The following is a 24,421-nucleotide window of genomic DNA, read 5'->3' as shown; positions in this document are numbered from 1 at the left end:
CTCTTAGCACTCTTTATTCTCATGGATTCATATGTTCCAGCTGCAAACTTTCTGTGACTCTTTCCCTGAGTACCACCTCTGAGGACAAGAAGAGCAGTCTGTGAGTTATGGAAGTTGATGCAGTCCTCAACTGATGATATGAGAAATAGCTCAGCTACCCCTTCCTCATTAATCATAACTCTGGTATATGTAAACTGTCTCTCTGAGCTTCCCAGGCATTCTGTAGTGTTAACTTGCTATTTCATTTGCTTCCTATCTCTCTCTGACTTTTCTCTAATGCTTCCTGGGATCATACCTGGCATAAGACTATGTTCTCAGGTCTTTGTGTCAAGATCTTCTTCAAGGGAACTTGACTCAAAACAGTCCTAAAAATGTCTGATTTTGATCCCATAATTTTAAATAATATACTTTTTCTGGAGAGGGATACTCTCTGTCATTATCACATCTCTGAAATCTGTATTGCCAAATGGTTTGACCATAATTGTATGTGATTTAACTTAGGCAATCAAAGTATAGTACATCCTATCTTTTGGCTATTCCTCAACAATTCCTGAGTGAGGAACTTCTGAACCAGTATATGAAAGTTACACTATTTGTATTTTAACAAACCTTTTATTCTAAAATATTTGGAGTCTACAAGGAAGTTGAAAAATAGAATGGATAATTTACATAAACTCCTCACATTGCTCCTCATATTGATAACATTTTATGTAATTTACAGTATATTAAAAGCAATAGATACACATTGGTACAGTCTACAGACATCATTTGGATTATACTAGTTTTCACATGTACTCATTTGTACACAAATGTCTGCATGTAAGTGCATAGTTTTGTATCACTTTTTCCACAGTTAGGCTCATGTAATCATCAACACAATAAGGACACAGAATTATTCTACTATCCCAAATGAATTCCCCTGTGCTCTTTCCAGTCGTGGTGAACCCCCACTTCATTCCTTTCCCCTGGTAATCTGGTAGTCTGTTTTATATCCAGATAAAAGTTTTTATATAAAATTCAAACTTATATAAGAAGAAAAGTTTTAATATCTTACAGAAAGAAAACAATTTAACAGGCAGTTTTCCAGTGTCAGTGAGATTTTCAGGCTTGAATCTAAATGAATTCACTGACACTTGCAATGCAGTGAAGTAAGAGTGTCCTTTATAGATATACAAACTAAAACTAAGAGTGTCCTTTATAGCTATACAAACAATCTTACTTCAAGGGAAACAAACTTTTATTTCAAAATTGTGTTTTAAATATTTGTGAAATAGTTATGTCCTTTTTAACCAGGTTTGATGCAAAATAATTTCTCATAATTTTTTAAAAATTTTTACTGACTCTCAGCTTTAACATGTCCTATTTACATGATATCTTTTTGCCATCCATATGGTCCAAACCTGATGATAATTCTCAGAACTATGTGTTGGACCTCAGTTTCAACTACTATTACTTTGAGTAAAGAACATTTGAAATATTTTATGATAGTTGTTGTTTTAGCCCAGGGATCTCGGGATTTCCATTGTTCTGGCTTGTCTCACGGTATCATAGATAGACAAATTCTCTTATAGAGATCTTTGCTGCGTAAAAAATGCAATACACACTATAAAAGTGGAAATTTATTGCTATATGTTGGGAAAAAGGAATTCACTGCTCCTCTGTTGCCCCCTCATCATGTTTAAATCCTGAAATTCTTCTAGCACTAGCCATGTACACATATGGAATGAGTCTATCCTACAATCCGGAAAAAGGACATAGTTTATCTGTTTTCAACAAATGTTACCCTTGGTTTTCATGCATCTTCCTGGTAGAGCTGAATTCTCGAACTGTGCTATCCCTAAGAGCAAAGTGGAGAGGGAGGGAGAGAAGAATGTGCCAGCATGGTCTTCATTGTCCCTTCCTGTTGTAATCCTGTAAACTGACTAGCTTGTCTTTTAGAATATCAATGACTTGTCCCTAACCCACACCAATTTCTATGGCCTCAAGCTTTGCCCATTCCTTGAGTTGATTGGGCATGTTAATACTTAGTATCTTGGCAATATTCAACCATTGTTTGAAATTATTTCCTAAACTCGATACTTTTCTTATAACTAAAACCATGCTTTCTATCAAAAGTAAACAAAATTTATAACAGCTATTTCTAAAATCAACTCAAGGACTTAATTGTATAATTTTTACTATTGATAGATATAATTCCAATGAGTAATTTTAATTACTAAACATTTATTCCAAGAAATATACTTATTGTGAAAAATAACATACTTAGAGATCAAAGGCTGATGCACCAATTATAAGGCATAGTGAGCTCTATCATGTATCTCTTTTCTTTAACTTTGCCTCCATAAAAAATAAGTCAGATAGGAAGATCACACTGCAAAATAATGACAGGCAATGAGAACATAATTTCACAAATGATGAGAGTGAAAAAACAAACGATATTGTGGGATAGATAAGTAAGAGAAGGAATTTCTTCAACCCAGAAAGCAGCTATGAAAGATCCAGAGGCAGAGAATATCTGCTTCACTAGGGCAGGGGTTTTTACATGTTGCATTCACATGAATGAAAAAAGTACTCAACACATGTAAAAAATTGTGAATTTCATTAATAAAGGTTCAAGCAGAGGGAACAGCAAATGCAAAGGTCTTGAGATAGTTAAGTCAGTGTAGCTGGAAAAGAAGGAAGAGAAAGTACTTGGAGAAGTATGTAAGGATTCAATTTTGCAAAAGCACAGGCCATTGAAGAAAAACTTGCATTTTATTCTCTTTATAATGAAAACTAACTGGGGATTGTTGAGTAGTGGAATGATTTAATCAGACTTTCATTTGAGTTTATCTATGCAGGTGTCAAGAGATAGGATGGGATAATGTAATCAGGTGCTCCAGAAAAACAGAAAAACAACACTAATAGGATCTCTGTCTCTGTCTCTGTCTCTCTCTCATCTATAATTTAATAAGATTTAGGTCATGGTTTTATAGAGACTGAGAATTTCCAAGAATTCCTGAGACTTGCATTTACAAACTGGAGGCTCAAGAGAGCTGATAGTGGAATTCTAGTCTGACTCTAAAGGCTTAAGCGACAGCAAAGTCAATAATGTGAGTTCCAGATCAAAACCCAGCCAACCTATGAAGCAAAAAGAGCTACTATTTCAGTTTGAGTCTGAAGTCATAAGAAGCCAATGTTTCAGCTCAAGTAGGTAGGCAAAGAGGTTTACCCATCACTCAAGGGAGGGTTTTTATTATATTTAGCTCTTCACTGATTGATGAAGGTCACATATGTTATGGAGGGCAATTTACTTCATTTTACTTAATCTATCAAATTAAACACTAATCTCATAGAAAACATCATCACATCTACTTAGAATAGCATTTGATATTATTAGATATCTAGGCATCCCTTAGCTCAATTAAGTTAACATATAAACTTAACAATCACAGATGATTTAGGATGGAAAAATAGATGGAAAACTATGTCTTAGAGGAGGGTTCACTGGTTACTTTGGTTGATCTTGCTATACAAGATTCCCCATGGTGTAGCAGCTTGTCCTAACTGTAGGGTTTGGGTTAGGGTTGCACTCTTCCCAGAACCGGAAAAACTGGAAGATCATCAAGTCATGAATGGCTTGGGACTAGGAATGAAATTGGAGTGTGTAGGTGGTACTCAGTAATGAAGGCTGTGGAGATATGACAAATACAGAAACAGGAAGGAGTTGAGAAAAATGTATTATAAAGTGATCAACTGCAAGGATAGCTAAAATAATGAACTGCATTGGAAAACTGATCAGTCAGAGGCAATGTGTTTCTCTGGATTTCCCATTATGGTTAAATTGTCAAATATGTTTTCAAATAGACTCATATGGTTCTATTTTGGTCTTGCGTTGGTCTTTCCAGAAAAAAATCATTTTGGATGATTGTTCAAAATGAATATATTTCAGGAAAAAAATGATACAACCTACAAAAGCTTCTTTGTTATGTAACTTTAATGTATAAAGTTTCTCTTTCATACATGGATAAATTTATTCATGCAAAACAGCTCTACTGTGAAATAAAAATAACCAAAGTATGATTTTAAAATATATAGGGCTGAAAAGTGTTTAAAATTTTACAATTTCTCAAATGATTACATTATTTCTGTTTTTTTTTTTTTTTTTTTTTTTTTTTTTTTTTTTTTTTTTTTTTTTTTTTTTTTTTGCTGTTGTTTTGTCCCAAGTCCATAATTTTACCAGGCACATTTTATTATATTTGAATTCTTAGATTTGTAGGAAATGCTGTGGTTAAAGGGGAGAAAATCTTACTGGAAACAATACAACTGTGAAGACAACAGAGCAAAAAACATGATTACTTTAACAAAAGTGGCCAAATAAAGATGATACCACTATTTTCTTCTTATTTACTGCATAGTTTTTCAGTTTTGATTGATCCATATAGGAACCATCTCATTCACCGAGGAATTAAATCAATTTTATTAAGCTGAAATTTATTATATCCCTGAACCTGATAATATAGCTTCAACTTACTGATATATAAGCACGTTGTGGTCTCAGTTTTCTTGTAGCACCTTTTATTGGCTCAGTAGCCTGGAGTAGTACAGGGGTGGTTAGAAAATATGGCAGGTGAGTGGTAAGTTTAAGTAGCTTAAGTTCTTCCTATACCAAAATCATCTATCTATATCTGCATTTATATCATCTGATATGTGAGTGGCAGTGTACTCATTCAGAGCCTGGGCATTAACAGGCCTTAAATGTTTATGTTTGCTCTATGAGGCATCTTCTGTTGCTTTGCAATACGCTTGTGCTCATCTGCTGAATGACACATGGAGCAGTTAATAAAGTCCAGTAGTTCAGCCAAAAGCCAATCAGCATCCAGATGTGAATAACTCATTAAAGTCAGCAGTGAAGCTATTTGGACAACTCGTAACTGACCTAGATCCATGAACATCAATCATCTTGTTTATGATGCCAAGGTTTGGTATTTGTGGATTATGCAGCATTATTGTGGCCTGGGGCAGGGAGAATAATGGCTACCCAGGACATTGACACCCTGATCTTGGAAACTGAAAGTTATATTTACATGACAAAAGAAACAGAGCAAACATAATTATATTATGGATTTTGAAATAGGGGCATTGCTTTAGATTACCTTATGATTTAATCACATGAGCCTTTAAAATATAGAGAATCTTTTCAGGCTGGAAACAGTTAAGTAGGAGAAGTAACTTTTGGAGAATGGCCAGGTGGATTTTGGCTTTGGAAAAGGAACACAAGACCATGAACCAAGGCACAGAGGGACCTCTAGAATCTAGGCAAGTAAGAAACTGGATCATTTTCTAGAGCGTCCATAAAGAGAGCACAGCCTTGATGACATCTTAACTTTAGCCCAATGAGAACCATGTAAGAATTTTGATATCTAGCACTATAAAACAACAAACCTGTGTTGTTGTTTAAGCCATGAAGTTTTATAGCAATTTGTACAGTGTCAGTACTAAATGGCCATAAATAAGTGGTAGAAGAAAAATTAACGTATTTTTCTCCCATAGTATACATCTCTTTCATACAACTAATATGTAACCTTTGATAGGTTGAAATTTTAACTCCTTGCTAATACTGTGTTTATTTCCCACTCATGCTGCTCCAGTGTGGTTGTTGGGGAAATTTGCAGCCAAGTTGCTAGACATGATTATTAAAAATGGTTCAGGCGAGACTGTGGCCCTTCTAGGTGGAGAACAACTAGCAGCTCCTGAGATCTGCGCCATATTAGAATTTAGGACACTGGGAAGCCAACCAAGCACCTCCCCTTCCGGGTAAGTGGCTGCAGTGAAGCAGACTGCGGCCTTTCCAGGGGGAGAACCACGAGTAGCTCCTGAGATCCTTTCCGTGTTGGAACTTAGGAACCTGGGAAACCAAGAAAGGAGCTTGCCTCCCTGGTTAGTGGCTGTGGTGTGGCAGACTGTAGCCCTTTCATGGGGAAAAACAGAAATGTCTTCTGAGATCCATAGTTTGAACAAGTGGCTCCCTTGTGGGAGACAGAAGCCCTTCCATGGGGAGAATCACCAGAAGCTGCTGAGATCCATGCCATGTGGATCCTGAGATCCATGCCATGTGGGAACTTAGAAGGCTGGGAAGCTAAGCAAGAATCTTGCTTCCCAGTGAAGTGGCTGTGGTGTGGCCGGCTGCTGCCCTGAAAGGGGGAAAACCACAAGTGTCTCCTGAGACTGGTGCCATGTTGGAACTTAGGATGCTAGGAAACCAAGCAAGCAACCACCCTTCCCTGGTAAGCGGCAGCGGTGTGGCAGACTGTGGCCCCTCCAGTGGGAGAACAACCAGTAGCTCCTGAGATCCATGCCACACTGGAAACGAGGATGTAGGGAAGGCAAGTAAGTACCTCTCCTTCCTGGTAAGTGGCTGCAGTGAGGCAGACTGTGGCCTTCCGGCGGCAGCAGCTAGAAAGGTGCTTCCTTCCGGGGGAGGATGCTAGGAAGCCAAACAAGCAGCTGCCTTCCTTCCTAAGTGACTGCAGTGTGGCAGACTGTGTTCCTTCCAGAGGAAGAACCACCAGCAGCTCCTGAGATCCTTGCCATTTTGGAACTTAGGACCCTGGGAAACCAAGAAAGAAGCTCCCCTCCCTGGTTAGTGGCTGTGGTGTGGCAGACTGCAGCCCTTCCATGGGGAGAAACACCAGTGTCTCCTGAGATCCATGCCACAATGGACCTTAGGATGTTGGGAAGCCAAACAAGCACCTCCCCTCATTGGTAAGTGGCTTATGTGTGGCAGACTGCGGTCATGCCAGGGGGAGAACCTCCAGTGTCTCCTGATCTGTGCCATGTTGGAACTTAGGATACTGGGAAGCCAAGGAAGCAATTCCCTTCCCCGGTAACTGGCTGCCGTGTGGCAGACTGCAGCCCTTCTAGGAGGAGAACCACCAGCAACTCCTGATATCCAGGCCACGTTGGAACTTAGTATGCTTGGAAGCCAAGCAAGCACATTTCCTTTTCTGGTAAGTGGCGGCAGTGTGGCCAGCTGGGGCCCTGCCAGGGGAAGAACCTCCACCGTCCCCTGACTTCCATGCCATGATGGAAGGAAGGACCCTGGGAAGCCAAGCAAGAACTTTCCCTCCATGGTAAGTGACTGTAGTGTGGCAAACTGTAGCCCTTCCTGGGCGAGAACCACCAGCAGCTCCTGAGATCCACGCCATGTTGGACTTTAGCATGCTGGGAAGCCAAGAACCACCTGCCCTCCCTGGCAAATGACTGCAGTGTGCCAGACTGTGGCTCTACCAGGGGGAGAACCACCAGAAGCTCCTGCAATCCACACTATGTTTCAACCTAGGACGCTGGTAAGCCAAGCAAGCACATCCCCCTGGTAAGTGATTGCAGTGTAGTACACTGTGTGCCATGCAGGGGGAAAACCACCCGCAGCTCCTGAGATCCACGCCATGTTGGAACATAGGACCCTGAGAAACCAAGCATGAATCTTACCTCCCTGGTAAGCGGCTACTGTGTGGCAGACGCGGCCTTTCCACCAGCAGCTCCTGAGATAGTGAAATGTTAGAACTTAGGACTCTGGGAAGCCAAGCAAGCACATCACCTCCCTGGTAAGTGGCTGCAGTGTGACAGACTGTGGCCCTTCAATGGGGAGAACCATAAGAAGCTCCTTAGATCCACGCCATGTTTGAACTTAGGATGCTAGGAAGCCAAAGAAGCTGCTGCCCTCCCTGCTAAGTGACTGCGGTGTGGCAGACTGTGTCCCTTCCAGTGGGAGAACCACCTGAAGCTCCTGAGATCCATGCCATGTTGCAACTTAGATAGCTGGGAAGCCAACCAAGCACCTCCCCTCCTTGGTAAGTGGTTGTGATGTGGAAGACCGTCGCCCTTCCAGCGGGAGAACAACCAGGAGCTCCTGAGATCCATGCCATGTTGGAACTTAGGACACTGGTAAACCAAGCAAGCAACTCCCCTCCCTTGCAAGTGGCTGTGGTGTGGCAGACTGCAGACCTTCCAGTGGGAGAACCACCAGCAACTCCTGAGATCCACACCACATTTGAACTTAGGATGCTGGGAAGCCAAGCATCATCTCCCCTCCCTGGTAAGCAGCGGAGATGTGACAGACTGTGGCCCCTGCAGGGGCAGAATCACCAGCAGTTCCTGTGTTCCATGCCACGTTGGATCTTAGGGTGCTGGGAAGCCAAGCAAGCACCTCCCCTCCTTGGTAAGCGGTTGTGGTGTGGCAGACAGCGGCCGTTATAGGGGGAGAACCAACCAGCAGCACCTGAGATCCACGCCACATTGGAACTTAAGAAGCTGGGAAGCCAACCAAGAACCTATCCTTCCTGGTAAGTGGCTATGGTGTGGTAGACTGTGGCCTTTCCAGAGGGTGAAAGTATCAGCAGCTCCTGAGATTGAGGCCATCTTAGCACTTAGGACACTGGGAAGCCAAGCAAACACCTCCTCTCCCTGCTAAGTGGCTCTGGTTTGGCCAGTTGTGGGCCTGCCAGGGGGAGAACCTCCAGAGTCTCCTGAGATCCTCGACAGTTTGGAACTTAGGAGGCTGGGAAGCCAAGCAAGCACCTCACCTCCCAGGTAAGTGCATGTGGTGTGGGAGACTGCTGCCCTTCCAGGGGGAGAACCACCAAAAGCATCTAAGGTCCATGCTATGTTGGAACTCAGTATGCTGTGAAACGAAGCAAGCACATGCCCTCCCTGGTAAGTGGTTGTGGTGTGGCAGACAGCGGCCCTTATAGGGGGAGAACCACCATTGTCTCCTGAAATCCACACCACATTTGTACTTAGAATGCAAGCTTGAGCCTGATGAGATTAACAATTGGGCAGGCAAATAGACGGCCTACCATCCACAATTTTCCAATCTCAGGAACACTAGTTATCCTCCTGGCCCTTGTCAGAGGTGCTTAACCACCAAGGGGAGTAAATCAGCTGCCTATGTTTCATCTTGGCAGGAACTCAAGAGGGCTGGTTTCCCTCCTGTCCTCTGCCTCAGGCTCTTGCCTAGTGGGTGGACTAGTAAGCTACCTAAGTTCCACCATGGACAGATCACTGGAGTGCTAGTCTCCTGCTACCCAAAACAGGGCCTCTTATCAACAGGGTGAGCAATTAAACTGCCTAAGTTCCACCATAGCAGAATCTCAGGAGTTATGTTTCTCCTCCTGGCCCACTGGAGGGGTGCTGGCAAGAAGACAGGAAAATAAGCTGCCTATGTTCTACCTTGAATGTGCATCAGGAGTGCTGATTTTCCTCCTGGCCAAGCCGGAGGTGCTCACCAAGAAGGCCAGTGAATCAGCAGCCTAAGCTTCACCGTGGCAAGATCTCAGGAGCTTTGGTTCCCCTCCTGTCAGGGATTGGGATTCTTCTTGCCTTATCTTTATTATTTAGTACTACCTGTAGTATTCTAGGCCACTTGTGATTTCAGATAAATTTTAGGAATGATTTCCCTAGATTTGTGGGGTGCACTAAAGGTATTGTGATTGGAATTGCATTAAATCTACATAATTATTTTGGGAGAATGACCATTTTCCTACTGTTTGTTTCCACCAACATTTGGGGTTTCACAGTGCAGATCCTTGATATAGACTTGCATGAGACAGTATTGTGGGCTCTAGTCCTCTAATTGAACTCATGGGGTGGGGGTGGAAGCCATGGAAATGGTGGTGGCAGCATGACAGTTTGTGCAAAGAAATGAGGCAGAGGCTAAGAGAACATAGCAATGGCTTCATGTCTCTGGTAGGAAGCTGCCATGCTGCTCCTGCTCCTGTGTGGGGAGAAGAGGTGAGGAAGAGACAGAGCTGCATCTCCAAAGCCCCAGATTCTCCTTGCCTGCAGGGGTGGGGCATGAAATGGCTGCTGTCGACTGGGCTTAGCTCTGGGTTCAGGGGCTGGTGGGACAGGGCTGGAGGGATGTGAACAGGGGGTGGTGTCTGAACAGGCTTGCACGAGACACTGTCCTGGCCTCTAGGCCTCCAGCTGAATTCCTGGAGGGCCCTTTCATGGCTTCTAGCTCTTCAGCTGCATGAATGGGTGTGTGGGGGTGGTGTCAGTGTGGGAGGTGCTGGTGACTGTATCAGTGGAGGTGGTGGCAGCACAGCTGGCAGTGTAGACTAAGGCAGAAATTGAAGTTGCAGAGCATTGTCTTCAGTGCTCTAGCAGGCAAGGGTTGTTGCCATTTCTTGCTGCAGGGAGAAGAGGTGGGGATGAGATGAAGCTTCTCACCAGGGCCCATACTTCTGCTGCCACTAAGTGGGGCTCATGGAGTGGTGGCTGCCAGGCTGATTTAGCTCCAGGTGGGGAATGAGGACGATGGGGCTGAAGGGAAGAGAAGAGGAGGGGATGGGGCCAGAGAAGGAGGGGAAACAGCCTGAGGAAGTAGAGGTGGTGAGCAGACCTGAGGTGCAGGAGGCCAAGGCACCTGAACTGGGCAAAGAGGGGCCAATCTGAGTGTCCTCTCTGCTCTGAGCCACAGATCTTTGTTCAGAACTTCTGTCTCCTTTTCCTTTTCCTTTCTTTACTCCAATTGTATTTTGTAAAAAAAAAAAAAAGGACTACACTAATAATAGTGAGGCTGTTTCCAGTTACTGCAGTGTCTACGAATACAGAGCCACCTTGCCTGGAACAAAGCAACACTGACACTTCCTAGCTGTGTGGCCCTGAGCAGGTGACCTGACCACTTTGAGTCTTGTGGCCTCTCCTGTCACGCAGATGTGCTGCTGTGGTAAGTGAGCACGTGATTGCTTGGAACCCAGGTCAGCATTACAGAAGTGCCATGCACACTGTGACCTTAGCAGCCGTGTCTGCAGAGGATGGGCTTCAGGGCACCACTGGATGCTGAAACCACAGACAGGATTGAAGAGAGCTGAGGACAATTCCTGCATCTCTGGGATGTTTTCTGCTCTAATAGGTAATTTATGAAATGACTGCTGAGAAGCCCAGAAGTCTGAAATATGTGGGTGTCACTGAGCTGAAGCCACGGTGTGAACAGAGCATCCCAGGCACCTTTTCTCTGGGCTCTGAAACAGAGCTCATTCCTTCTTCCTGGCTTCCCAGGCCCGCCGCTCCCATGCCTTTGCTTCTTCCTCCAGCCACAGAGCCAGCAGCTCAGCCTCTTGCCATCCTCCCAGCCCTTGCCATTTTCCTGCCTCCTTCGAAGACTCCCATCCTCCTGCCCCCTCCCACAGCCCTTGTGAGGACACAGGGACCTCCTAGCACCTGCCCACCTCAGGATCCTGCTTTACTCACACCCCCAAAGGCTCATGGTACTGCGTGCACCACATCCATCCACCCTCTGTCCACCCTTGCTTCCCCTTTCATTCCTTCCATCTTCTCTTTCTCCTTCCATTTCTCTTCTATAGTTTTATTTTAAACCAAATAAGCAGGATTGTGATAATAACATATCTTTGAAATCTCTGTTTTCTTTGGCAAAACTGTGCATTAGTTTCTTAATCTTCAACATGAGTTTAAGGTTGTGTACCTTCCCATTGTAAGAATATAAAAATATTGCCATGGATGCTTCCTAAATGGATTTTAGGATGTTCCTCTTTGTCCCAGATGTAAGCTCATTTTGTTTACTTGGCACTTAAATCTCTGTACACATGTCTGCTCACTTGCTTGGAAGAAATTCCTCATTATGGAAGTGGGGTAAGCAAAGAATTGCACTGGTATTGTGACTTTCAAGTGTCATTTACTGTTAGGTAGCACCAGGTTGATACCTTTGGCTTTGGGGCAACTCTATTTCTTACAGAGGCTACTTCTAAAGTTGCTGTCCCCAAACATAGCAAGCCAGTGCCTCACAAAGGATGGCACTGACCACATGATGCCCTTCTCTTCCCCGTGTGCACCTTCTTGTAGCAAGTGTGAATCAAGCCCCAATCAGAAGGGCTCATTTCCCCTAAATGGAGCAACATTTGTCCCGATGTCTTGGGCATCAGTTGCCTTTCACATGGATAGCCCATCCAGGTGGGTGCCTCTTCTGCTAACCCTCATGTTTGTACATTGCCAATTCCTTTCTACAATGTGCTGAAATGTATGTGATGTGGGGAGACCATATTTCTGAGGGCAAACAAATAGGGAGATGGATCAGAGTCTCCTGCTTGGTTCTCAGAAGTCCATTAGTGAATACACTGTCTTCAAAGTCTGCCAGAGAGGCAGGGTTCACAGCCATTCCCAGGGCCAACATGGAGGACAGGTGTCGTTGTGGTGATGTGGAAGCTCAGAACCTGGCAGGCACGAACAGGGGTAGGTTAAATGTGCTCAACATGGAAAAGGCAGAAGGGCCTAGCCCTGAAAGCCAGGCCCATTTCATAGGTGAGAGTTCCTGGGTCCTGGACCAGCAGAAGAACCACTGATGATTCTGGGTGAAGCCATGTCTGCCTGCCCTGCTGGCCTCGTGAGCAGGCCATAATGCTGCCCCGTGGCTGTGTTGCAAAAGACCCTACTTGGGTTATTGGGGACCCTGTCCTTCATGATACTTGTTCTTTTAATTGCGGTTGAAAAGGGCTGGGGATTTAGCTCAGTGGCATAAGTGCCTGCCTTGCAAGCACGTGGTCATAAGTTCAACCCCTGGTACAGGTAAAAAATGTTTAATTGTGGTACAAAGCGCAACCTACAATTTGCCTTTGTAACCAGTTCTCAGTGTAGAGCTCAGTGGCACTAAGTATGTTCCCATGGTTATGTGATTGCCATCACCATCCATCTCCAGACACTCTCACCTTTCCCATGGAAGACTGTCTCCATGAACTACCCCCTCCACTTCTGCTCTGTCTCCAAGCCCTGGCCACCACCTCCTGTGTGTTTCTGGAGTTAATCTCTAGTGACCCTGTGAGGGGAAACACACAGGACTGAATATTTTCTGCCTGGCCCCTGTCACTCAGTGTAATGAGCACTTCATTTTTCTCAGTTGCAACAGAGGACAAAGAGGATGTGGAACCCACTCTGTCCCTGTACTCTCTCCACTTCCTGGAGGTGACAATATGTATTGTCTACATATATAGACACTGTGTATCTTCTGTATCTTTTCATAAGCCTGTGTCTCATATCCTCCCTTGAATTCTCACACGCATGGAGCTGCATCTCTATAGTTTCCTCCAGTTGATACTTTTACTTAGAGAAAGTTTAGAACAGCTTTCTGGGCACAGTCCCTCTGCCCTCCCCCTCCAATTTGCTTCTCTCTTTTTATCTTTTTAAATCTCTGCGCCACAGATTATAAACTAAATATAGAGGACGTCCAAGGCTGTCCTACTTCTGCCCTTTGAGCCTGAATAGAACACAGAAACTTCCTGCGGTTTTCTGTTCATAGATGAAGCTGGTGCTACTATGGTGCTCATGGGCATGACTGCATCAGCAGAAGGCATCCTGGTTCCTTGAGAACCGAGTAGTCATAAGAAAAGGATTTCATGATGGGAAAAGCATAAACTCTCTGGTAACCTGCCATGTCTCCCCACCATTCTCATCAACATAAAGATCCTCCTCAGCATAAGGCTACAGCCACTCTCCAAGTCATGCTATAATCCCCTCACCCTTTCCTCAATCAATAAATTCCTTCAGAGGCCTGAACATAGCATATTGAACTAGTAGCTAAGTTTCTAGAGAGAGAGGGAGAGAGGGAAGGAAAGAATGATAAGAAGATTGATGAGTAATTGGGATGAAAATAATCAGAGAATGTCATGTGTGTGTGAATATGCCTGATCACAACCCAATGGTCATAATTATTATGCACTAATCCAAAGAAGCCACAGCTGGTTTCCCTAGATAGCCAGTGCCAGTGCACTCATGCCTGGTTATTTCACTCAGACCCCAGGTCTGTACCTCTGAAACTGGAGCAGAAATTCTGTCATCCTCTGACTTCTGTCACACAAATAAGTACAAGAGTTACCCACCACATTTCTCAGCACACCTTGTACACTCAACGCAGGTTAACTTTGGTTGCTGCTACACGGCCCATGACAGGTATTCATAGACACATCCTCTATTCCTACAGACTCGCTCATTATGCCTTCATCACTACTGTGAACAATGACACCAAGGTATTCTTTGTTTCATTCCCTGGAAAAATCATTCATATCTTGCTTCTCCACAAGATTACAGGCAAGAAGTCCTGAGGTCAATTCCTCCCTGGTATCAAAAAAAAAAAAATAATAAAAAAAAAGAAAGAACAGAAGGGAAAAGAACAGATGAGAATTGCAGGGAATAATGGATACAAAGGAGTTTAGGGAAAGAAGAAAAGAGACATATCATGTACAGGTACAAACTCCCTCCAACGAATGTGCTTGTTAGATATTTATACAATGTGCTTCAAAATTAGCCAAAATATAAAGAAGAAAATTAAATTTCACTGAAGACCAAATATACTAAAATTTTATGCTAAAATGCCATTCAGTTATACTAATACTATGGAAAACTAAAATTATACTACGTGTTATAGTTTGTTTGTTTCTAGCTCTCTCCCCAGAAACTCCTGTGCTTATATGTAGGGCTTTGCAGAGCTGGCTACATCTAGCCTGTGGTACTGAGAGTCTAGGTGTATAGTGCTAAGTTACTCCAGGTGGGAAACAGCATTGTTCTGGGTGTGCATAGTGGGGATGCCCACCCTGGGTGTGGGTGTAGCATTCAAAAGGCTTGTGACCTCGGTGGAATACAAAGAAATTTAGGCTTGCTTCAGAGATGCTTCTGCTGCTGCTGCTTCTGGGACTTGTATGTGCCACATGATGAGCATTTTCTCCTCCTTGGTGCCCCTCTGCTCTGCCGCTACAACTTGGAGCCGACAAAGTAGGGACTAAAACCTCTATTGACTGGAAGCTGAAATTCACTTTTACTCCTTTAACTCTAGATATTGAGCATTTTGTCTCAGTAAGGAGGAAAATAACTAAGACAGTCAGCGAGGTATCATAATCCATTTTAGGTTATTAAAAAAACTTTCTTTATGGACTTATCTAATGTTCCTACCTCCTAAAATAAAGTGTGGGAAATTTTGAAAATTGAAAACAAATATATTCTAAATCCTGTATTTAAAACATTTCTAACATTTGTCATCATAAAATATTCTCTGTTTCAAAAAAATATTTTCAAACTGCATCTACCACAAAGGGATTGCATCCAGAATGTATAAAAAGCTCTCAAAACCCATTAGCATAAAGCCAACAAGCCCAACTAAAGCCCTATCCTATAGCAGAGTAGAGCAGGGCAGGCTTCGGCCTTGCAAGCAATAACCTGCACTTATGGTGGCCTCCCAATGCCAAAAGCATGAGCGCCTTGTCACAGGTGGTAATTCCTGTTTAACTAGCTGGTCCTCACTTGAAATCTGCTGTTCAGCTGCAGCAGTTGCCTCCTCCTTTCCCCTTGTTCTTCCCTTGCTAACATGTGGGCCATATTATAAAAGGTGATTCTGAGTTTCTACAGAACTACAAAGACATTTGTCTTACTTTAATTTAGACAATGGTTTAACCTGTTATTCTTCCCCTTCCAATCCAGTATTTTGATCTCTTTCATGATACATAAGAAAATGGGAATCGCCAAATGTGTGTCTCTGTCCCGAGCCTTTAGATGTCTTTTTAGGGCTTTTCTCATACCTAGCCATGTAGAGTGCCTTAGTGCCCTTGTAGTGAGGCACATATCATCACAGCTTCCCATCCGTACCTCTATTTGCAGTGTCTGGTTAGCAGCGATCCAATGATGTCAACCATCTCCACATTCATAACTATATACATAGTTGCATTACAGATTTCAAAAACAATCTGGTGCACATGGTTGGACCCAGGCCTCTGAAAGTTGTGAATGATTCCTGCATTCTGAAATCTCACAGCTGTGTGTCTATACAGAATGAATTTTCCATTGCAATTTGTCTCTATCCTCTGGTACATCATGACACATTCCATATTTGATGCAACTGACTGAACAACAGAGCATCTTGCTTGACTTGAACAATATAAACAGTGTCTCTTCAAGTGAATTAAGCATGGTTGACTTATCAGTGTTGAAGATTTCTTCAGCGCAAAAAATAATATCAGAGCTTATAGTGTAGATTATCATTAGATGCTATGAATCAAACTGTTAGGTTCATGCATAGCACCTAAAAAAGAAATAAAAAGAATAAAAGAAATAGAGTGAGACAATAATGAAAAAATAGGAATACCTTCACACTTAAAAATTTAACTAAACTTTACTATTATCTCTTTGTAACGTGCCAGTCTAGTTAAGATCAATGTGTTTGCAGTAAGAAAATGTCAAATACTCAGAATGTACCAGTTAGCATTAAGTCAAAAAAGCTGTATAAGAAACACCTACAAAATTTCAGTGGGGTTCAGCAAGAAGTGTTTACTTAGCTCTTTTGTCTTTTTGAGGCAGGGTCTGACTATGCATTTCAGGCTGGCCTTGAATTCACTTTGTAGCCCAGACTGGTCAAAAACTCCCAATGATACTCCTGCCTCAGCCTCCTGAGTACTGGGATTAGAGACCTGTGTCACCATGCTTGGTGTTTACTTAACTCTTGACTTTGTGCATCAGTGGCTGGTTTGAGCAGGGCCCCAGGCCATATGCCTCTCCCCTTCTTCTAGGAGCAGCAATATGGACTGGGCCATGTCCCCAGTGGGGCAGCAGAGCACAAGAGCAGGCATAGAGCTGTGTGTCCCAGCTTTGGCCATTTCACAGATGTCAATTTTCCATGGCCAAAGCACAGAGCAGGGCTGAACCCAGAGCCATAGGGATTGGAGCAGGGTCCATATGCTCAGTGGAGGCAACTGTGGAGACACAGGGACCAAGAATAGAGGTGTGAGATTAATGTTGTGCTCAGGTTCCACTTGCCACTACAGTGTCTTCTAAAGTAGAGAGGCCCTCATTACTCCAAAATCACAGAGCCAACTTGCCTGGTACAAAACCTCCTCTGTCACTTCCTAGGTGTGTGGACCTGAGCAAGTGAACTGGATTGTCTGATGGCCAAGTCCTCTCCTGTCACTGCAGACCAGATGCTATGTGGTGAGTGCATGGCTGTGCTTGGTACAAACACAAAATGTTGTACTAAATTCATTTGCTATATGCATTATATGATTTTTTGGGGGGTCCTAGTAAAATTTTGTTGTTTTTCTTTCTCAGGCGGAAATCTTTTTTTTTCCCACCTTCTTTTAATCCTTTTGATTCTTTCTGTATTTTTATTCAATTCCTTACTTTTTCATATTCACTATACTTATTTATCTTGTACAGAACATGTTGTCTTTTTAAAAAATATATAACTTGGGGCATTATTACTATTGATTTCTATATTTATTCTTGCATAAATGCTGCGCTAGGGATAGAACTCAGGGCCATTCCACTGAGCTACATCCCCAACCATTTTTTTTTTTTTTTTTTTTTTTTTATTTTGAGAGAGTATCTTGAAAATTGTTACGTTATTCTTGTTAGGCTTGCCTGGTTGTGAGATCCTTACAATTCAACTTCCCTCACTGCTGGTATTAAACCCATTAGCCTACATTGCTGGTCTGGATTTTAATGTTTAATATAGAAATTTATTCTGGTATATTTGTTGATAAACCAAACACATTTGAATATAAATAATCTTTCATGGTATCCTTTTTTTTCTTGCTATTTCCTGTATTTTTCACTTTACTTTGTTATCAAGTTTTTTCTAGTAAATTCATCATTTTAAATCACATTTAACTATAATATTGAAAATGTAGATGTTTTATGTTTTTGAGTTATTTTTCCTAATTTAATAATTCTATGAACATCTTCATGAGACTGGAAATTTCCACTCCTTTCACCTTCCATATTTATTTTGCCTTAATTTTTCATCTGCTTCTGTGCATATTAACCCAGTTACTTCTATGAAATTGTTTGTTTATATCACTGTGAAAAGCATCAAGTTAGAAAACCCCATCTTGGGGCTGCGGATTTAACTCAGTGGCATAAGTGCCTGCCTTGCAGGCAGGCAGTTGTGAGTTTGATCCCCGGTATAGATTTAAAAAGAAAAAAAGAAAAAGAAAGAAAGAAATCCCCATCTCGATCACTCAAACAATCTCATCATACTCCCTTACGTACTCACATCTGACCTTGCCCTGTTGTGATTCCCGAAACCTCCTTCCCACAGCTCCCATAAACCTGTGTCAACTTCACATGTTGATGGCAGCAGAATGAACTTGAGCTGTGGCCTGCATCGGTGTGAACTGTGGTGTTGTTTTCAGTGACTTGAACCTGTGGGACTCAGGAATGACCCGGCTTAGTGTCAGCCTCAGTGAGCAAGGAACTGCCTTCAACACTACTGCCAGCTCAGGAAATACAGCCTGAAGCAAGACTCCCTTCACTGAGGCTGAGCAAGTGTAGTTAGCACAGGACTCTGCCTCAGGCCTCAGTGCCAGGCTTGCAAAACCTAATGCAGGGACAGACCCTATTGGCCTCTGTCTCCAGGAAGTGCCCACAGACACATCTCTGGAATAGATCTGGTGTCCAAAGGAGTCATGCTGCCCAAGTCTCTCAAACTATTCTAGCCAGCACCTCCCGGGGACATTGCAGCAGCTCTGGCTCACAAGTCCACCACAGCAGTAGGCAGCCCTTAGATCTGTGTGCCCTGGACCTTCTACATGCTGTATTTGGCAGGCTCTGGCTCAGGATGTGTATGAGGCAGTTGTCCTGTCTCCCTTCTCACACCATCCCTTCTCACACACCTGCCTGTTCCCTTCCTCCCTCCCTTCATCACAGCATGAACACACACACACACACACACACACACACACACACACACACACACACATTTCCCAAGAGGTTGATTTTATTTACACAATCACTTCAAATTGTTGATGTGACCTTTTCCAACTGCCTCAGTGGGTAAATTGTGAAATTTTGTGGGTGGACTTGAGCTTTCTGGCACTGGTCCCTGGCTTCCCAAATCACCACTAGGTGTCGTAGAGTCCCCTACTATGTTGGCCATCTCCCTTTCTTTGGTTCCCTAGAGCTGCTGGGTGCTCTGGGGGTTTCATTGACCTTAAAATTCCCTTCAAGGGAAAATCGAGCTTTCGTTGATTTTGGGTATCTGGAAGGACATGAAGAGATCACAGGAGTGATCTAGTTTGGAGAACAATGTGGATTAGGAACAGGGGCTTCAGGAAAAGGGTACAGTCTACCAAAAGGTAGGAGTCTTGAGGAGTGTCAAGGGAAACAAAGGAAGGACCTTGGCTGATCCACTCACCTTACCCTTGAATCCAGGGGGTAAAGGAGCCCCTCTCGTGTCCTGCACAAGGGTAGTTTGGACCTGTTTGTGCAGCATTTGCACTTGGAGCCAGCAGTATGAATTCAGGTTGTGATGGAGCCCTTCTCTCCTCTCTCATCAGGGTGACTGGGCCATCTTGTTCAGCATCTGCCTGAGGCACTACTGGCTTTCTGCCCATTTTTCTCTCTCCTCCCAGTGGTCTACCCCAAGTGGGCCTGACCTCTCTTTATATTCCTGTGCCTAGGATGGTCATGTCCTTTGGCATGCTTGGTTATGAAGCCCCTAGCTAATAGTAGCTATCCAGGGAGGGGTTGAGATACCACAAAGCATCATCCATGGAGGGAGGTAGGGAGTGAGGATTAATGAGCCCAGAAGGAATGGAGAAGAAGGGAGGGATCTGCTCAGCATGCACTCAAATGTCTCCCACTCTTATCTTCTAGCCCTCTTCTCTCCCTAGACTCAATACCACTTAAAATTATTAGCAGCAAAGGGGGTTTAGTTGCTTTGTGTGGGAAGTGGTAGCAGAGGACACAGTAGTAGGCTGAATTTAGAAGTAGATAGGTCGCTGACAGTAAATGTTGCAACCCTAATGTTTAGCTCGATGCCTGGTACAAAGCTGTAGCACAAGATATATTTCTCTTTCTTTTGAGGGGGGATACTGTGGATAGAACACATGGCCTTGCACTTGACAGGCAGTTTATTGTGCTGCTGAGCTAAACCCCCAGCACAAAATGCTTTTATTGCAGCAAATCGAATGCAACCAAATTGCATTGCTTGGGGGTGTTAATATGAAAAATATTCCCTTTATGACATAATTTAGTTAAAGCTTATGTTCTAAATCTTTAAAATTTTACAAATAATGTCTTAAAATATAATGTATCCAAGATATGTGAACTATCTCTTCACATTTTGGAAAATTTCTTTTTCTTCCTTGTTCATTGGAATTAAAAACAAAGGCTTCACTGTAAACAGTGGATGGTAATTTTCATGGAGGCTCATGTGAGTTCTGAAGCTTTCTGGACACCATCTCATTTGCATTTGATTTAGGCAATTAGCAAGAGAATCTCAGCTGCTTATCAAAACTTGGTTTCACTTAAATTGGTCACCATTAGAAATTAGCAAGCAGTGCCCAAGGTAGCTAGAAACCAAGTATACTGACTTTCAGTGTTTGAGATGGTTTTCTATCTATCAGTCCTATTTTAATTTGTTTTTTTACTGATATCTTAGTTTGTTAATAAAAATGTGTTGGGTAACCTCACATTCTAATGTTTCAATGTGAAGTGCGGGACTGACATATTTGCATCATAAAGGTGGAAGCACATGACAGAGGAAGACATCACTTGGCCAGTTTTGAAGCCCAGGGGGAAGGAGAGAAAGAAAGAGAAAAGAGAGAGAGAGAGAGAGAGAGAGAGAGAGAGAGAGAGAGAGAGAGAGTGTCAAGAGTCAGATTTGGTTTCAAAACAGCTTATTCATGGGAGAACTAACCAAGGTCCCATGAGAAGTATTTTAGTTCCTTCTGAGAGCAGCAACTGCAGTGGCCTAAGGCTCCCCCACTGGATTGTACTGTACCTCTTAAAGGTTCCCATCAGCACTCACATTACCATAATCAGGACCAAACCTCCAAGACATAAATAATGGGGCACAAATTACATCTAAATCATAGCAGGATTCATGAGGGCTCTGCTTCCATGAGCCAAACTCCTCCAAGTAGTCTCCTCACTTGCCAACACTGCTACAATGAGGAATCAAGAATCCAGTACATGAACATTTGGGGACATAAACAAATAGCAAAATGATGCATACCTTCCATCATTTTCTCTGATTGTGTGATTTAAAAAACATAAAGATCCTGAAATTTGAAAATACAGATATGGAAAATGATTCACAGAGATATATATATGTGCAGTTCATGGAAATCTAACTTGTGTGAGGAAAGAACACTGTATTCTTCAGTGTTTCCTTTGTGCTGATGACAAGTACACATACTGAGCTCAGTAATTCAGTCTTGTTTCTTGTGGCATTTGGATTGGTTTGGTTCCTCTCTGTTCCTTCTCTATTTCCCAGATAACAGTGGAAGTATTTGGAAGTTGAACATAGGAAAAAATGGAACATAATGGCAACCCAAAGTAGGTTTATAATGCAGCTTTTAAGACATCAACCTAGACTGCAAAAATCTGCACTTTTAAAAATTCCTCAAATGACTCTTTGTATCTCTCTCCAGCCACACTCTAAGAAGCTCGGATCTATTCTTTTCCAATCATCATTCTGGTTTGAAGAAAACAAGTTAAATATCTAGGCACATCAAAAATCTAATTTTTCAGCTATCTGAAGTTATGAAAGCTGAGCATCTCCTTTCTTATTACACTTCCAACTAGGGTTATTTCCTGCTAAGAGTCCAACTCCCTGGTGCTCTGAGGTTAAATCAAAGCACTTTTACTTACTTGCTTTTCTAATTGCTCAGAAGAGCTGCTGTGGCTTGTTTTGCAGCCTCTTCTCCATACCCTAGGGTACCAGGTAACATCTCAGAGGTTCACCTAGTACTTTGTACAATCCTTGAAGTTTATAAGGTGACTTTTAAGCTATTTTGATCTGAAACATTGCTTAAAGAGATGATGCAAATGAAACAGCATTCATATTGCAGGCATGTGGTGAGAAATTTCCTGTTCCTTCTTACCTGCCCCGACCCTGGGACAAATTTGAGTGCATATCTGCTGGGAAGACTTTTCAGATAATTGCTGAGCTGTGAAAATAATAAATCAGACAACACGGACCGCGTGGAGGGAGCATGATCAGGTCAGATGGATTGAAATTTTAGATGTCATACTTTGAGTAAAAAAAAAAATCTATAAATTGAGGATATATGTTATTGCTGGTGTCTTGATGTTCCCCCAAACCCACATGCAGTCCTAGGTGTGGCTTTTTAAGAGGTGATTTAATCTAGAGCATGTGTCACTGGAATTCATTCAAGGTGCAATGCTAGGATCAAGGGCACTAAGACTAAGGGTGTGTTACCTTCGGTAAGTAGATTGGATAAAATATGAGGGATCAAAAGAGCTGTGGTCACCCCTTGCCTTTTTTGTTTATGTTTTTGCTACCTTTGGTCCACCATGGATTGTTTCTTCTCTTCAATGTCCCCATCATGCCACCTGTATTGCAGCCAGCCAATTACAGACCAAAACTGCTAAAAACAGTGAGCCAAATAAACTTTTCCTCTTTTAACTTTGTGTGTCATGTATTTTTTCTCAGCAACTAGAGAGAATTAACCAAGACCGTACAATAATATTCTTACTTGCTGAGCATCTAGAATAGGCCAGGTATTGAGTTGGCTATTTGCGTATATTACTTTTCTTATCCCAGTTTCATCACATTACCGTGAGGGAAGGCTTTTTAATTCCCATAACATGGAAAGGGGAACTGAGATTCAAGGAAATGCATTGCATTTTCTGCACATCATAGAATTACCAAGCGAAGACTCCAGGATTCAAAACTAAGTCCCAACCATCTTCTTGCCACTACGCATTTCTGTATCTTAATATCTAGGAGGGAATGGGGAAGTAGGAATGATAAATAGAGAAAAAATGAGAGACTAAGGGTGTAAGAAACATAAATTCCTCTCTGACTTTGTGCCAAGATTTGTGATATTCTTGTCATTATGCAGACATCATTTTTTATTTTGCTTGTAAAATATTTCCATTAATGCTAAATCAAAGACATTGCTGTGAAAACAAGTAGATGGTTTGACAATAATAACTCCATATATTTTTCATTCCCTAGAAGTGGTGTTCCCCTTCCAATCTCTTGTAAACCATAAAGTTTATGAATGAAAGGAACCAATGATTATATGCAAGGGAAAAGGAAATAGGAGAGAAACTGTTTTACTCCCTGGGTAAAGGAAATTCTCTGCATCCTGAGACAAAAAACAAATGAAAGAGAAACAGGTTTAAGAAGTTAGTTACCAGTCTCTTTGATTCTCATGCTAAGGGCTGACCATGGATTTGTAAAAATGTCCATGTAGTTTGAATGGTGGTGCACAAAGGAGGGGTTTTATATCCTATCTCATACTTGGAACTCTAGAAAGAAACCTTACAAGATGTCTCCACATGCTCTTCATACTCAAAGAATGTTCCAGAAGTTATATTAGCTTTTATTCAATTAATCTGTTTGAAATCTGCTGTGAAATATTGTTATAATTTCTTTAGACAGCCTTTAATATATCTTTGCTAGTATGAAGAGTTCTCTTTATAACTCGCATTCTGGAAACATATACGTGCTTTATTTTCTTTTATCTTTTTGCTCCAGAACTAAAACAAAATGAATAAAATTTTACAAAAGAACAGAAAAATGTGACATCTCCTCTGGAGTCTGAAACTTGTGAATCTTTATATGCCAAAGGATACTATTGTCTGCACCTGTTCCTGATGATACAGCATGGATGTGAGCCAAGCTATTAAAACTTTAGTTTCAGAGTAGCTACATCCAAATGGATAGCAGAGTTGGTAGTGCCTCCCATGGCTAAAGGGACACTTCACTTGAATTCATCTTACACACAGAACCTGACTTAACTTTCTGTAAATGGAATAAAATATCGCAGTTGGTGAGTATACTAAAGATTGACAGTGATCTAAGAATGTTTTGGAGCTGCTTGGTTTTCAGAACACTAGTCCCTTGGTGTCATCAACTGTGCCCCGAAACTCAACTTTAAACGCTTGGTGGTTTGATTGAAAGGATTTTTTTTTATGGTTTCCAGTATCCATGCACTTTTGAAGAACCCTCCAACATCAACATGTGATTAATTTTGTCTCATAGCCCATTTTGTACTGCTATGGCCAAAAGCCTGGTTCATGGTATTCAATACAGAAAAGGAATTTATTTAGCTCAATTTTGGAGTCTGAAAATTCAACACTAGCCAGCTTCACTTGGTTGGCCCCATAACATGAAGAGTGGCATCACATAATGGGAATGAATGCAGAAAAGGCCATGACAGATCAAATGGCAAGACAGCAGGAAGTAGGAGAGAAGGATGGGGTCAGGCTGACTTTGATATGATGATGCACTTTTCTGGGGAATTAAATTTGCCCTATAAGAACAACATTAATTCTCTCTGATGGTAGTATCATTATAATCATTCTTCTCTTAAATGCCCCACTACCTTATCATATTATGTTGATACATTGAGGACCAAGCTTCAAACACACGAATCTTTAGGGGAAACATAAAAGCCATATTTAAACCACA

This window comes from Cavia porcellus, unplaced genomic scaffold (assembly GCF_034190915.1).
Source record: "Cavia porcellus strain 051 isolate PalLab524CR breed Dunkin Hartley unplaced genomic scaffold, mCavPor4.1 scaffold_33, whole genome shotgun sequence".
Taxonomy (NCBI): domain Eukaryota; kingdom Metazoa; phylum Chordata; class Mammalia; order Rodentia; family Caviidae; genus Cavia; species Cavia porcellus.
Note: the sequence above shows the minus strand (reverse complement) of the source record.